The sequence below is a fragment of the Spermophilus citellus genome (genome assembly GCF_964194105.1).
Source record: "Spermophilus citellus genome assembly, chromosome: 12".
NCBI lineage: Eukaryota > Metazoa > Chordata > Mammalia > Rodentia > Sciuridae > Spermophilus > Spermophilus citellus.
The window spans coordinates 62,448,884-62,464,959 of NC_138198.1; positions in this window are offsets into that span (position 1 = coordinate 62,448,884).

Genomic DNA, 16,076 nt, shown 5'->3' on the forward strand with positions numbered 1-16,076 from the left:
CCAAGGACAGAGTCAGTCTTTCTTGGTACCCACTGAGGTGAGGATTGCCAAATGCCAGGAAAGCTCTGCAGAGGGGCCTTTCCTGAGAAAGCAGGTAGTGGCTCACCGCTGGCTCCTGACAACTTCACAGAGTTGGCCAAGGAGGCCAGACGTGAGACAGGACAGGCCCTTTCGGGGGAACATCATATGGCCCAGCAGTCAGACGACACTCCGGGTAGTCACAGACCAACTTGGAAGGAGGTGCCTTTGTGGGTGTGGGTGTGAGTTTGTGGTTTTGGCTCATGTTCTGAGAATAGGTAGGAAAGGCGGTTTGTTTGGTTTGGAGTGGACTGTTTCTAGTAAGGCTTTTGACAAGGCGAGTGTTTCTATGTTTGTGTATCCCACTGTGTCCCTGGTTGTAGACATTAGAAAAGAGAATGCATCAATGGATGTGTCCTGTCTAGTAGAAAGCTTCCCAGCATTCATCCTGCCCAATTTATGAATGGTCTGCGGCTTGCCTTATGGATGGGCAACACCTACTATCTTCCTAAGTTCCTGTTTTCTTTCTGAATTCTGGCCACTCTCCAGAATAGGCTCATGGTTTTGTGTCCAAGATATGTACCACCTCCAAGCTCGGTGACATGGCCATGTACTGGATAGTTGAAAGGAATGGTGAGCATCTCAGAAAACTCAGATATCAGTGTGACCAGGAAAGTCTCCCTGGAGAAACCCTGCTTTGGGCCTTTGGCTTACCTATCCTTCTGTGGCCCTGAATGTCAGGAAGGCCTTTGCCTCAGGGCACCCCTTTGTGAAGCCTGAAGAAAACAGTTTTCAAATGGAAATGAATGGGCATCACCTGTGGCTCTTTGCTTAATTGCTTTGCAAAGGGATGTGTCTGAATCAGCCTCTTGGCCCTGTGTGAGGCTGTGGCTTAGATTGTCAGCACCTGGTGGATCCAAAGAAAGATCCCATGTGTGCATCCAAAGCCAAATTGGCACAAAAGCAGTCATCCTGGATGAGGTCTCTCGCCTTCCTCTGTAAGGTTCCTGACCTCCATCAAGTGAGAATAGGGATCCTTTGTGTCAAATGAGTCCTTCAAAGCCATGCAGAGGCTAGCCCATAGGTGCTTGGGTTTTCTCATGACTCCAGGTCACACAAAGAATCTATACCCGGCAGTCAGTAGGCCTCCAATTGGAGAAGTAGAGCAGTATTAAAGGCAGGCCTATTTGATCACTCCAGGTCCACAGGAAGGGTGTCCAGTCCACCCTACATTAGGCAAATGAGAGGCAAGGGAGCTTATTGTGGACACTGTCTTGGGCTGTGCCCCTCATGGAAACCTCCAGCCAGAGGTTATGATGAGTGTCTATATGGAAGAAGATGAGGGCCATGTGGCAGTGTTTTGGTTTGAATTGTGGTGTGGCAGTGGGAAGAGATGACTGGGTCCACCTGGGCTTGAACTCTGGTGTGAGTCCCCTTGGAGACTGAGTTCTGGAACTGACCTCAGAGAAGTATTGCCGTGAATAGTGTCGGGATGTTAGGAGGCCACGCATGAGAGTCGCCCTTGGAAACTGAGATCTAGGCCCAGGCTGGCTTTCCACAGAGCACTGGGAATCTCAGCCCGGATATCACATGATTTTATTCTTAAAGACCTGGCAGCCATCGTGGAGAGTCCAAACACACGTGGACCTCACATTGTAGACCTCAATGGGCCTGGCTTCCTGTGACCTTTTGGCCACTCTTTGGGAAGCCTTGTTTGTGAGAGTTCCCCAGAGCTTTCGTTGAAATGAGCTTCCTCACCATTGAATGGTTCCCGAAGGAATGGAAACCCACAGTGCCTCCAACTTCATCCTTTAAAAATGGCTAGCTAGATAAATACCATGACATTTTTGAAATTCCCATGACCAGGTGGCACTGGAGAACCTTTGGATGTCCTGTTGCTGATCATGAGTGTACCAGACAGTGCCTTGATTGACTGGGTTTCATGAAAATGGTGTAAAACAGAGATGCCAGTAAGTTGGGGCCTGCTGAGTAGTGGGCCTAGAGCAGTGGTGTGCAGGTGTGTGATAAAACATCTGTGGTGGGGCCATGTGGATCTGCCATTGGGTTCCAAATGGCTTGTGACTGACATGGTGCAGTGAGCAGACCCTTCTATGTAAAGGCATCTTGTTATATGGAGAGGTTTCAGGGCAATGTTCAGAATCAGGTTGCTATGGTCAAGGGGGCAAGCTCTGTGGGATAGAAGCCTGGCTGGTGCATTCTCCTAGGACCTTGACCCACCACACGTGGCAGAACTCCCTCCAGCACTGTGTCCCAGTTGAACTCCTTGTATTTCCTGAAGCAAATTCCAAACTCCCAGTGCAGCAGCAAGAAACACCACGAAAAGTGGAGGATGACCAAATGGCTTCACAGTCCACACACGGAGACACTTAGACCCCAGTGGCCACAGTTTACCTGCAAAGAGAGAATTCAGCACTTCTGCCTCATGTTCATTGGAAAATCAGAAACCATGTCCTCCAGGTCACATAGATGCAGACCTGGTTTGATGGTCTCACTACAAAGGAAGCTAAAGCTCCTGACAACAACATATATTTCAAGTGCCCAACCTCAGAAGCAGTTTCTCACAAAGTCTTTAGGCCAGCAGAGCTCCACGTTTGTGGAGTGTTTACCCTGTCCCTTACTCATGGAAACTAGTCTACCACCTCCAAGGTTGTGAACTCCTGAGCATTTTCCATTCCACATATGTATTCACAGCATTTCTAACTCTTCTCCTCAAATTGTGTCTTACTTATTGTGAAGGTAATGTCAAGGCAATGTTCTGGATGAGAGTGGGAAGATTTTTTTGTAGCACATATTGGCCTACACATTGGATTCATTTTCCTATTTTCCGTTCGAAATACTGAATCCCTGACACTAACCCATACCCTACTAGATTGTGACTACGAATACTAATGTGATGGAGAAAAATAACTCAAACAGAATAGAAATACAGGCAGTTCAGAGCAGGCCTGGTGTATAGTTGGACTGGCCTTTGGCATTATAAAGTGTAGGTGTTATAAATCTAGTCCAATTTAATAGAAATAGTTCTCCATGTGTTTTGAATGTTAACAAATATGTGAATTCCTGTCTCCCTTTCTCTGTAGCCTATTCAGCAACATGCATTTTTACATGCACATATAGAATCCTACCTCCTATCCCACGTCCATTCTTGTGAGGTGGCTGACTTGGCAGATACAAACTGTGAGAAGAGATCACTCCTCCTAAACGCTGTTGGAACTGAGAATTCAACCTCCAGGTGAGCTTCCCACTTGAACAACATGATACATAAATACATGTTCAGTAAAATAAATATTTTTGGATCTGTGGATGATAAATATTTCATGATGAATTTCGATTGGCATATATATTTCTACTCTTTAATGTCTGTGTTTGTGTGTGTGTTTTTCTTTTGTGTATATATATATATATATATATATATATATATATATACACACACACACACACACACACATACTCACACTCTCCAGATTTTTCAAAATATGAAATGTATGTGTCATATTATATACTCCCTAAATTCATTCATGTTCATATATGTGGATTTATAATCAACTTTTCACAAGATTATTCTCAGAAATAGTCATCCACCTGAAATACATATTTGTTTCCTAGTGCTGAAATCCTAATATTTCTACAGTAACTGACCCAGTTTAACATGAATGCAAGTAGATTCCTATGGGACATGATGTGTATTTTGACGTTCATTTTTATTCAACACTGGTACATTACTATTTCTTCAGTTGATGCACATCATAGGATATGTATTTCATCCTCAAGTTCACAAATTTCTAGGCATTTATTTCCCTTTCAATCACTTCCTGCTTCAGAACACATGTATTCCTCCACGTTTCTTGACTGGTCTTTTCATGAGACTTCTTTCCAAACACATTCTTTTCCATTTCCATAATCCCTTGTGAAGCAAAACTCACACCCCCTTCATGGTAAACCATAACCCCAATATCACCATTAGATGTATAACTGGTTAGAATGAATGGTTGTGTATCAATATTAGATTTCCTATATATTTTCAGATATCAATGGAATCCATTATTTAAATTGGAACCTGTTATAATATTTATTCACAGTATGGTCTATTCATGCATTATCTCTATATTCATAGACCCAGGGTACACCTATTTGTACCCCCAAAGGCTAATTTATATGTCTTCAACATATTACTCCCAGAAATGGTGGAAGAAACACTCATGTCACCTGATCTACATATACATTTTATCACAGTGATATTCTGGACACAAAATGCAAAGGTCACACTTATGATTGCACCAAAGCCTCATTGGAAAGTGAGCATGGATTACTAAAAACATCCTTGTCCAGGTTGCCTAATGCTCTCAAATGTCAATGTTATTGGTGACTACACATTTGTTTCTTCCTAAGATGATATATTCAACCTCAACCCTGTTGAAAATGTCTAATCCACTCACTCACTTTATACTTTTCCTGATTTCCTAATGTCTCTATTGATATCTGCTTTCCTACATATGTTCCCCAGTTCATCATTGTGACTGACTCTTCACATGTGCTGACGTTTACATTCACTCTCTAACCTACACCCTATTGCTAAAGAACTTTTGGTCCAAATTGTATACTCACTCTTCTTCCAAAACTTGCCAACTATCTTCCTAATCCTACCTACTATCCCTTTTTGACTGGATGTTCTCTTCTACATTCAATCATCCAAGGTACAAGGTCCTATGCCATTGTTTATCGATTTATCTGAGACATCTGTGCAGAAAGTCATTCAAAGCTAAGTATCCCAATCAAGGGCCCAATGCCCTTCTGGCCTTCAAATCTTACTTGGATTTCTGTTTTCATACATATATTTCACCTATATATTATTATAAATATCGCAGGTTCCCAATACCATTCTTCATCCAGCAGAGTGATTCCTAAGCCACATCAAACAGGTTCTTAACCCTAAACATACACTCTTCCCTCAATCTAACTTTACAGAAGAGCAGGGACAGAGTGGGTCTTACAATACAGGAATGTGGGGGATCTTCCACCTGCTGAGAACCTCAAAGGTCCATGCAGAAATGATCCCTGGAGAAGATGTAGGCAGCTATGAAGGACCTGAGAGAGCAGAAGTCATCTTCCATGGCAAACAACCTGGTCAGGATGAAGGGATGTGTCTGAATGAGCCTCTCTCTTCTTAATGTAGACAAGATGGACCAAAGCAGGCCTGTGTGGAGAGCTGTTCCTTGGTGCCTATGGTTGATATTCCATTCTAACTTGTGAAGGTGTCACAGGAAGGAGGGGCAGCCTCCATCTCATGGGAGCCTTGGAAGCAACTGTTAGGACACAGTGGTTGCCAAGGCAGTGACCTCATTCAGTTCCTGAAGGAAGTGACCTCACCTCACTTCCTTGGTGATGGAACTCTCTGAACTTGGGATCCAGGAAGCCAGGCACCCAGAGCCAGTCCCAGTCCCAGTCCCAGTGGGCTCACTTGTTTGGATTTACCAAGGACAGAGTCAGTCTTTCTTGGTACCCACTGAGGTGAGGATTGCCAAATGCCAGGAAAGCTCTGCAGAGGGGCCTTTCCTGAGAAAGCAGGTAGTGGCTCACCGCTGGCTCCTGACAACTTCACAGAGTTGGCCAAGGAGGCCAGACGTGAGACAGGACAGGCCCTTTCGGGGGAACATCATATGGCCCAGCAGTCAGACGACACTCCGGGTAGTCACAGACCAACTTGGAAGGAGGTGCCTTTGTGGGTGTGGGTGTGAGTTTGTGGTTTTGTCTCATGTTCTGAGAATAGGTAGGAAAGGCGGTTTGTTTGGTTTGGAGTGGACTGTTTCTAGTAAGGCTTTTGACAAGGCGAGTGTTTCTATGTTTGTGTATCCCACTGTGTCCCTGGTTGTAGACATTAGAAAAGAGAATGCATCAATGGATGTGTCCTGTCTAGTAGAAAGCTTCCCAGCATTCATCCTGCCCAATTTATGAATGGACTGCGGCTTGCCTTATGGATGGGCAACACCTACTATCTTCCTAAGTTCCTGTTTTCTTTCTGAATTCTGGCCACTCTCCAGAATAGGCTCATGGTTTTGTGTCCAAGATATGTACCACCTCCAAGCTCGGTGACATGGCCATGTACTGGATAGTTGAAAGGAATGGTGAGCATCTCAGAAAACTCAGATATCAGTGTGACCAGGAAAGTCTCCCTGGAGAAACCCTGCTTTGGGCCTTTGGCTTACCTATCCTTCTGTGGCCCTGAATGTCAGGAAGGCCTTTGCCTCAGGGCACCCCTTTGTGAAGCCTGAAGAAAACAGTTTTCAAATGGAAATGAATGGGCATCACCTGTGGCTCTTTGCTTAATTGCTTTGCAAAGGGATGTGTCTGAATCAGCCTCTTGGCCCTGTGTGAGGCTGTGGCTTAGATTGTCAGCACCTGGTGGATCCAAAGAAAGATCCCATGTGTGCATCCAAAGCCAAATTGGCACAAAAGCAGTCATCCTGGATGAGGTCTCTCGCCTTCCTCTGTAAGGTTCCTGACCTCCATCAAGTGAGAATAGGGATCCTTTGTGTCAAATGAGTCCTTCAAAGCCATGCAGAGGCTAGCCCATAGGTGCTTGGGTTTTCTCATGACTCCAGGTCACACAAAGAATCTATACCCGGCAGTCAGTAGGCCTCCAATTGGAGAAGTAGAGCAGTATTAAAGGCAGGCCTATTTGATCACTCCAGGTCCACAGGAAGGGTGTCCAGTCCACCCTACATTAGGCAAATGAGAGGCAAGGGAGCTTATTGTGGACACTGTCTTGGGCTGTGCCCCTCATGGAAACCTCCAGCCAGAGGTTATGATGAGTGTCTATATGGAAGAAGATGAGGGCCATGTGGCAGTGTTTTGGTTTGAATTGTGGTGTGGCAGTGGGAAGAGATGACTGGGTCCACCTGGGCTTGAACTCTGGTGTGAGTCCCCTTGGAGACTGAGTTCTGGAACTGACCTCAGAGAAGTATTGCCGTGAATAGTGTCGGGATGTTAGGAGGCCACGCATGAGAGTCGCCCTTGGAAACTGAGATCTAGGCCCAGGCTGGCTTTCCACAGAGCACTGGGAATCTCAGCCCGGATATCACATGATTTTATTCTTAAAGACCTGGCAGCCATCGTGGAGAGTCCAAACACACGTGGACCTCACATTGTAGACCTCAATGGGCCTGGCTTCCTGTGACCTTTTGGCCACTCTTTGGGAAGCCTTGTTTGTGAGAGTTCCCCAGAGCTTTCGTTGAAATGAGCTTCCTCACCATTGAATGGTTCCCGAAGGAATGGAAACCCACAGTGCCTCCAACTTCATCCTTTAAAAATGGCTAGCTAGATAAATACCATGACATTTTTGAAATTCCCATGACCAGGTGGCACTGGAGAACCTTTGGATGTCCTGTTGCTGATCATGAGTGTACCAGACAGTGCCTTGATTGACTGGGTTTCATGAAAATGGTGTAAAACAGAGATGCCAGTAAGTTGGGGCCTGCTGAGTAGTGGGCCTAGAGCAGTGGTGTGCAGGTGTGTGATAAAACATCTGTGGTGGGGCCATGTGGATCTGCCATTGGGTTCCAAATGGCTTGTGACTGACATGGTGCAGTGAGCAGACCCTTCTATGTAAAGGCATCTTGTTATATGGAGAGGTTTCAGGGCAATGTTCAGAATCAGGTTGCTATGGTCAAGGGGGCAAGCTCTGTGGGATAGAAGCCTGGCTGGTGCATTCTCCTAGGACCTTGACCCACCACACGTGGCAGAACTCCCTCCAGCACTGTGTCCCAGTTGAACTCCTTGTATTTCCTGAAGCAAATTCCAAACTCCCAGTGCAGCAGCAAGAAACACCACGAAAAGTGGAGGATGACCAAATGGCTTCACAGTCCACACACGGAGACACTTAGACCCCAGTGGCCACAGTTTACCTGCAAAGAGAGAATTCAGCACTTCTGCCTCATGTTCATTGGAAAATCAGAAACCATGTCCTCCAGGTCACATAGATGCAGACCTGGTTTGATGGTCTCACTACAAAGGAAGCTAAAGCTCCTGACAACAACATATATTTCAAGTGCCCAACCTCAGAAGCAGTTTCTCACAAAGTCTTTAGGCCAGCAGAGCTCCACGTTTGTGGAGTGTTTACCCTGTCCCTTACTCATGGAAACTAGTCTACCACCTCCAAGGTTGTGAACTCCTGAGCATTTTCCATTCCACATATGTATTCACAGCATTTCTAACTCTTCTCCTCAAATTGTGTCTTACTTATTGTGAAGGTAATGTCAAGGCAATGTTCTGGATGAGAGTGGGAAGATTTTTTTGTAGCACATATTGGCCTACACATTGGATTCATTTTCCTATTTTCCGTTCGAAATACTGAATCCCTGACACTAACCCATACCCTACTAGATTGTGACTACGAATACTAATGTGATGGAGAAAAATAACTCAAACAGAATAGAAATACAGGCAGTTCAGAGCAGGCCTGGTGTATAGTTGGACTGGCCTTTGGCATTATAAAGTGTAGGTGTTATAAATCTAGTCCAATTTAATAGAAATAGTTCTCCATGTGTTTTGAATGTTAACAAATATGTGAATTCCTGTCTCCCTTTCTCTGTAGCCTATTCAGCAACATGCATTTTTACATGCACATATAGAATCCTACCTCCTATCCCACGTCCATTCTTGTGAGGTGGCTGACTTGGCAGATACAAACTGTGAGAAGAGATCACTCCTCCTAAACGCTGTTGGAACTGAGAATTCAACCTCCAGGTGAGCTTCCCACTTGAACAACATGATACATAAATACATGTTCAGTAAAATAAATATTTTTGGATCTGTGGATGATAAATATTTCATGATGAATTTCGATTGGCATATATATTTCTACTCTTTAATGTCTGTGTTTGTGTGTGTGTTTTTCTTTTGTGTATATATATATATATATATATATATATATATATATACACACACACACACACACACACACATACTCACACTCTCCAGATTTTTCAAAATATGAAATGTATGTGTCATATTATATACTCCCTAAATTCATTCATGTTCATATATGTGGATTTATAATCAACTTTTCACAAGATTATTCTCAGAAATAGTCATCCACCTGAAATACATATTTGTTTCCTAGTGCTGAAATCCTAATATTTCTACAGTAACTGACCCAGTTTAACATGAATGCAAGTAGATTCCTATGGGACATGATGTGTATTTTGACGTTCATTTTTATTCAACACTGGTACATTACTATTTCTTCAGTTGATGCACATCATAGGATATGTATTTCATCCTCAAGTTCACAAATTTCTAGGCATTTATTTCCCTTTCAATCACTTCCTGCTTCAGAACACATGTATTCCTCCACGTTTCTTGACTGGTCTTTTCATGAGACTTCTTTCCAAACACATTCTTTTCCATTTCCATAATCCCTTGTGAAGCAAAACTCACACCCCCTTCATGGTAAACCATAACCCCAATATCACCATTAGATGTATAACTGGTTAGAATGAATGGTTGTGTATCAATATTAGATTTCCTATATATTTTCAGATATCAATGGAATCCATTATTTAAATTGGAACCTGTTATAATATTTATTCACAGTATGGTCTATTCATGCATTATCTCTATATTCATAGACCCAGGGTACACCTATTTGTACCCCCAAAGGCTAATTTATATGTCTTCAACATATTACTCCCAGAAATGGTGGAAGAAACACTCATGTCACCTGATCTACATATACATTTTATCACAGTGATATTCTGGACACAAAATGCAAAGGTCACACTTATGATTGCACCAAAGCCTCATTGGAAAGTGAGCATGGATTACTAAAAACATCCTTGTCCAGGTTGCCTAATGCTCTCAAATGTCAATGTTATTGGTGACTACACATTTGTTTCTTCCTAAGATGATATATTCAACCTCAACCCTGTTGAAAATGTCTAATCCACTCACTCACTTTATACTTTTCCTGATTTCCTAATGTCTCTATTGATATCTGCTTTCCTACATATGTTCCCCAGTTCATCATTGTGACTGACTCTTCACATGTGCTGACGTTTACATTCACTCTCTAACCTACACCCTATTGCTAAAGAACTTTTGGTCCAAATTGTATACTCACTCTTCTTCCAAAACTTGCCAACTATCTTCCTAATCCTACCTACTATCCCTTTTTGACTGGATGTTCTCTTCTACATTCAATCATCCAAGGTACAAGGTCCTATGCCATTGTTTATCGATTTATCTGAGACATCTGTGCAGAAAGTCATTCAAAGCTAAGTATCCCAATCAAGGGCCCAATGCCCTTCTGGCCTTCAAATCTTACTTGGATTTCTGTTTTCATACATATATTTCACCTATATATTATTATAAATATCGCAGGTTCCCAATACCATTCTTCATCCAGCAGAGTGATTCCTAAGCCACATCAAACAGGTTCTTAACCCTAAACATACACTCTTCCCTCAATCTAACTTTACAGAAGAGCAGGGACAGAGTGGGTCTTACAATACAGGAATGTGGGGGATCTTCCACCTGCTGAGAACCTCAAAGGTCCATGCAGAAATGATCCCTGGAGAAGATGTAGGCAGCTATGAAGGACCTGAGAGAGCAGAAGTCATCTTCCATGGCAAACAACCTGGTCAGGATGAAGGGATGTGTCTGAATGAGCCTCTCTCTTCTTAATGTAGACAAGATGGACCAAAGCAGGCCTGTGTGGAGAGCTGTTCCTTGGTGCCTATGGTTGATATTCCATTCTAACTTGTGAAGGTGTCACAGGAAGGAGGGGCAGCCTCCATCTCATGGGAGCCTTGGAAGCAACTGTTAGGACACAGTGGTTGCCAAGGCAGTGACCTCATTCAGTTCCTGAAGGAAGTGACCTCACCTCACTTCCTTGGTGATGGAACTCTCTGAACTTGGGATCCAGGAAGCCAGGCACCCAGAGCCAGTCCCAGTCCCAGTCCCAGTGGGCTCACTTGTTTGGATTTACCAAGGACAGAGTCAGTCTTTCTTGGTACCCACTGAGGTGAGGATTGCCAAATGCCAGGAAAGCTCTGCAGAGGGGCCTTTCCTGAGAAAGCAGGTAGTGGCTCACCGCTGGCTCCTGACAACTTCACAGAGTTGGCCAAGGAGGCCAGACGTGAGACAGGACAGGCCCTTTCGGGGGAACATCATATGGCCCAGCAGTCAGACGACACTCCGGGTAGTCACAGACCAACTTGGAAGGAGGTGCCTTTGTGGGTGTGGGTGTGAGTTTGTGGTTTTGTCTCATGTTCTGAGAATAGGTAGGAAAGGCGGTTTGTTTGGTTTGGAGTGGACTGTTTCTAGTAAGGCTTTTGACAAGGCGAGTGTTTCTATGTTTGTGTATCCCACTGTGTCCCTGGTTGTAGACATTAGAAAAGAGAATGCATCAATGGATGTGTCCTGTCTAGTAGAAAGCTTCCCAGCATTCATCCTGCCCAATTTATGAATGGACTGCGGCTTGCCTTATGGATGGGCAACACCTACTATCTTCCTAAGTTCCTGTTTTCTTTCTGAATTCTGGCCACTCTCCAGAATAGGCTCATGGTTTTGTGTCCAAGATATGTACCACCTCCAAGCTCGGTGACATGGCCATGTACTGGATAGTTGAAAGGAATGGTGAGCATCTCAGAAAACTCAGATATCAGTGTGACCAGGAAAGTCTCCCTGGAGAAACCCTGCTTTGGGCCTTTGGCTTACCTATCCTTCTGTGGCCCTGAATGTCAGGAAGGCCTTTGCCTCAGGGCACCCCTTTGTGAAGCCTGAAGAAAACAGTTTTCAAATGGAAATGAATGGGCATCACCTGTGGCTCTTTGCTTAATTGCTTTGCAAAGGGATGTGTCTGAATCAGCCTCTTGGCCCTGTGTGAGGCTGTGGCTTAGATTGTCAGCACCTGGTGGATCCAAAGAAAGATCCCATGTGTGCATCCAAAGCCAAATTGGCACAAAAGCAGTCATCCTGGATGAGGTCTCTCGCCTTCCTCTGTAAGGTTCCTGACCTCCATCAAGTGAGAATAGGGATCCTTTGTGTCAAATGAGTCCTTCAAAGCCATGCAGAGGCTAGCCCATAGGTGCTTGGGTTTTCTCATGACTCCAGGTCACACAAAGAATCTATACCCGGCAGTCAGTAGGCCTCCAATTGGAGAAGTAGAGCAGTATTAAAGGCAGGCCTATTTGATCACTCCAGGTCCACAGGAAGGGTGTCCAGTCCACCCTACATTAGGCAAATGAGAGGCAAGGGAGCTTATTGTGGACACTGTCTTGGGCTGTGCCCCTCATGGAAACCTCCAGCCAGAGGTTATGATGAGTGTCTATATGGAAGAAGATGAGGGCCATGTGGCAGTGTTTTGGTTTGAATTGTGGTGTGGCAGTGGGAAGAGATGACTGGGTCCACCTGGGCTTGAACTCTGGTGTGAGTCCCCTTGGAGACTGAGTTCTGGAACTGACCTCAGAGAAGTATTGCCGTGAATAGTGTCGGGATGTTAGGAGGCCACGCATGAGAGTCGCCCTTGGAAACTGAGATCTAGGCCCAGGCTGGCTTTCCACAGAGCACTGGGAATCTCAGCCCGGATATCACATGATTTTATTCTTAAAGACCTGGCAGCCATCGTGGAGAGTCCAAACACACGTGGACCTCACATTGTAGACCTCAATGGGCCTGGCTTCCTGTGACCTTTTGGCCACTCTTTGGGAAGCCTTGTTTGTGAGAGTTCCCCAGAGCTTTCGTTGAAATGAGCTTCCTCACCATTGAATGGTTCCCGAAGGAATGGAAACCCACAGTGCCTCCAACTTCATCCTTTAAAAATGGCTAGCTAGATAAATACCATGACATTTTTGAAATTCCCATGACCAGGTGGCACTGGAGAACCTTTGGATGTCCTGTTGCTGATCATGAGTGTACCAGACAGTGCCTTGATTGACTGGGTTTCATGAAAATGGTGTAAAACAGAGATGCCAGTAAGTTGGGGCCTGCTGAGTAGTGGGCCTAGAGCAGTGGTGTGCAGGTGTGTGATAAAACATCTGTGGTGGGGCCATGTGGATCTGCCATTGGGTTCCAAATGGCTTGTGACTGACATGGTGCAGTGAGCAGACCCTTCTATGTAAAGGCATCTTGTTATATGGAGAGGTTTCAGGGCAATGTTCAGAATCAGGTTGCTATGGTCAAGGGGGCAAGCTCTGTGGGATAGAAGCCTGGCTGGTGCATTCTCCTAGGACCTTGACCCACCACACGTGGCAGAACTCCCTCCAGCACTGTGTCCCAGTTGAACTCCTTGTATTTCCTGAAGCAAATTCCAAACTCCCAGTGCAGCAGCAAGAAACACCACGAAAAGTGGAGGATGACCAAATGGCTTCACAGTCCACACACGGAGACACTTAGACCCCAGTGGCCACAGTTTACCTGCAAAGAGAGAATTCAGCACTTCTGCCTCATGTTCATTGGAAAATCAGAAACCATGTCCTCCAGGTCACATAGATGCAGACCTGGTTTGATGGTCTCACTACAAAGGAAGCTAAAGCTCCTGACAACAACATATATTTCAAGTGCCCAACCTCAGAAGCAGTTTCTCACAAAGTCTTTAGGCCAGCAGAGCTCCACGTTTGTGGAGTGTTTACCCTGTCCCTTACTCATGGAAACTAGTCTACCACCTCCAAGGTTGTGAACTCCTGAGCATTTTCCATTCCACATATGTATTCACAGCATTTCTAACTCTTCTCCTCAAATTGTGTCTTACTTATTGTGAAGGTAATGTCAAGGCAATGTTCTGGATGAGAGTGGGAAGATTTTTTTGTAGCACATATTGGCCTACACATTGGATTCATTTTCCTATTTTCCGTTCGAAATACTGAATCCCTGACACTAACCCATACCCTACTAGATTGTGACTACGAATACTAATGTGATGGAGAAAAATAACTCAAACAGAATAGAAATACAGGCAGTTCAGAGCAGGCCTGGTGTATAGTTGGACTGGCCTTTGGCATTATAAAGTGTAGGTGTTATAAATCTAGTCCAATTTAATAGAAATAGTTCTCCATGTGTTTTGAATGTTAACAAATATGTGAATTCCTGTCTCCCTTTCTCTGTAGCCTATTCAGCAACATGCATTTTTACATGCACATATAGAATCCTACCTCCTATCCCACGTCCATTCTTGTGAGGTGGCTGACTTGGCAGATACAAACTGTGAGAAGAGATCACTCCTCCTAAACGCTGTTGGAACTGAGAATTCAACCTCCAGGTGAGCTTCCCACTTGAACAACATGATACATAAATACATGTTCAGTAAAATAAATATTTTTGGATCTGTGGATGATAAATATTTCATGATGAATTTCGATTGGCATATATATTTCTACTCTTTAATGTCTGTGTTTGTGTGTGTGTTTTTCTTTTGTGTGTATATATATATATATATATATATATACACACACACACACACACACACATACTCACACTCTCCAGATTTTTCAAAATATGAAATGTATGTGTCATATTATATACTCCCTAAATTCATTCATGTTCATATATGTGGATTTATAATCAACTTTTCACAAGATTATTCTCAGAAATAGTCATCCACCTGAAATACATATTTGTTTCCTAGTGCTGAAATCCTAATATTTCTACAGTAACTGACCCAGTTTAACATGAATGCAAGTAGATTCCTATGGGACATGATGTGTATTTTGACGTTCATTTTTATTCAACACTGGTACATTACTATTTCTTCAGTTGATGCACATCATAGGATATGTATTTCATCCTCAAGTTCACAAATTTCTAGGCATTTATTTCCCTTTCAATCACTTCCTGCTTCAGAACACATGTATTCCTCCACGTTTCTTGACTGGTCTTTTCATGAGACTTCTTTCCAAACACATTCTTTTCCATTTCCATAATCCCTTGTGAAGCAAAACTCACACCCCCTTCATGGTAAACCATAACCCCAATATCACCATTAGATGTATAACTGGTTAGAATGAATGGTTGTGTATCAATATTAGATTTCCTATATATTTTCAGATATCAATGGAATCCATTATTTAAATTGGAACCTGTTATAATATTTATTCACAGTATGGTCTATTCATGCATTATCTCTATATTCATAGACCCAGGGTACACCTATTTGTACCCCCAAAGGCTAATTTATATGTCTTCAACATATTACTCCCAGAAATGGTGGAAGAAACACTCATGTCACCTGATCTACATATACATTTTATCACAGTGATATTCTGGACACAAAATGCAAAGGTCACACTTATGATTGCACCAAAGCCTCATTGGAAAGTGAGCATGGATTACTAAAAACATCCTTGTCCAGGTTGCCTAATGCTCTCAAATGTCAATGCTATTGGTGACTACACATTTGTTTCTTCCTAAGATGATATATTCAACCTCAACCCTGTTGAAAATGTCTAATCCACTCACTCACTTTATACTTTTCCTGATTTCCTAATGTCTCTATTGATATCTGCTTTCCTACATATGTTCCCCAGTTCATCATTGTGACTGACTCTTCACATGTGCTGACGTTTACATTCACTCTCTAACCTACACCCTATTGCTAAAGAACTTTTGGTCCAAATTGTATACTCACTCTTCTTCCAAAACTTGCCAACTATCTTCCTAATCCTACCTACTATCCCTTTTTGACTGGATGTTCTCTTCTACATTCAATCATCCAAGGTACAAGGTCCTATGCCATTGTTTATCGATTTATCTGAGACATCTGTGCAGAAAGTCATTCAAAGCTAAGTATCCCAATCAAGGGCCCAATGCCCTTCTGGCCTTCAAATCTTACTTGGATTTCTGTTTTCATACATATATTTCACCTATATATTATTATAAATATCGCAGGTTCCCAATACCATTCTTCATCCAGCAGAGTGATTCCTAAGCCACATCAAACAGGTTCTTAACCCTAAACATACACTCTTCCCTCAATCTAACTTTACAGAAGAGCAGGGACAGAGTGGGTCTTACAATACAGGAATGTGGGGGATCTTCCACCTGCT